The 1,308-nt window shown below is 31.9% G+C and overlaps 1 non-coding gene across 1 annotated transcript; it reads right to left on the minus strand.

Moving 5' to 3' along the window:
- Nucleotides 1-623: 623 nt before the first annotated feature.
- Nucleotides 624-696, minus strand: TRNAV-UAC (transfer RNA valine (anticodon UAC)). Its single transcript has one exon. It is a non-coding gene; the product is annotated as a tRNA-Val (tRNA).
- Nucleotides 697-1,308: the final 612 nt, after the last annotated feature.

The raw sequence follows: 1,308 nt of genomic DNA on the forward strand, positions 1-1,308 counted from the left end.
ATAATCATTGTAACGTTTGTTTTTCTCCATGGTTCTTGTACTTCAACAATTACTTTTTATTGTTTTTCATTTAGTGTTGATCGTTAAGCTACTTGTTTAAATTATGTGTAGCATTGACGTGCCAACTCCCGGTTGTTACTTTATTTAGTAAATATTCAGTTCTAAAATGTTTCTTTTGTTAATTTGTAAACGTTGTTTAAAATTAGTTACTCCGTTTTGAATGTATTAATCTCCTACCAACAATTACAGACTCACGGGAACAAATAGGCAGCGTAATGGTGTAGTGTATTAAAAATGATTATAAATGAAGTGCTAAACGAGCCTATTTATAGGAAATAAGATTTGCATAGAGTTTATGCGAATCTTTCTAGTTTTGCTAATTAACATAAAGTAAATTACAAAGAGTGAAAGTAGACGGTTTCGCAAGGTATCTTAAAAGTTTCGTATTTTAGAAGATTGGGACGATTTGCAAACAAGCCTTGTGAATCTTCCTTGACCCTTGCGTAACTATCGCAATAGTTTGCATCAGCATTGTATTTACGAGAGGGTGTTGGGCTTAATCCTAATGGCTCTGTTAACTTTGGGCTATAAATAAACTGTTGACAGACATAGATAAAAAATGATGCTGCTGCCCGGGTTCGAACCGGAGACCTTTTGCGTGTAAAGCAAACGTGATAACCACTACACCACAGCAGCTGTTATGTAATTTACATGAGATCTGTTTTATTTAAACTCAGCTTTGTAGTTTTATATTTTTATTGATATGTTGTTTTAACGTATATAACTTTTAAAACAGGTAAAAATCACAACAAATATATAATGCACTTGCATGTGGCGCTTGACATGTGACGTGAGTGCGATAGACGTTACATAACTGTCTTATGCATCACATTTTAAGCAAAAGGTATACACGTGTTTATGTAGTTTCTCATAGTCATCTTGTTGAGTTTGTGTAATCATATGTATCGAAGTCACCTTAGTTCTTGTTTTCTAATAACTATCAACTAACTAACTCTGAAATCTTACTTTTATCATGTTCTTGTAATTGGTTAGTATCACTTAGTTTTATCATGAAGACCTTATGTATATATTATACATAAAGTGTGACTAACTGCTACTACAAAGATATATGAAATATAGAAACCACAATAATACAAAAGATATAATAAATAAAAAAGTGAGTAGTTAAAAAGTAAAAGAAAAGAGAAAATGATGGCTAAGACCTAACTAGAGTACCAATATATTCGATACGGTATTCGGTTACCACTTTTCAGAAATTGAGTATTGGTATTTTTGATACCACTACAG

This window comes from Bidens hawaiensis, unplaced genomic scaffold, assembly GCF_021521415.1.
Source record: "Bidens hawaiensis isolate Kalapana, Puna unplaced genomic scaffold, B.hawaiensis_p1.1 tig00041444_1, whole genome shotgun sequence".
In the NCBI taxonomy this organism is placed as follows: domain Eukaryota; kingdom Viridiplantae; phylum Streptophyta; class Magnoliopsida; order Asterales; family Asteraceae; genus Bidens; species Bidens hawaiensis.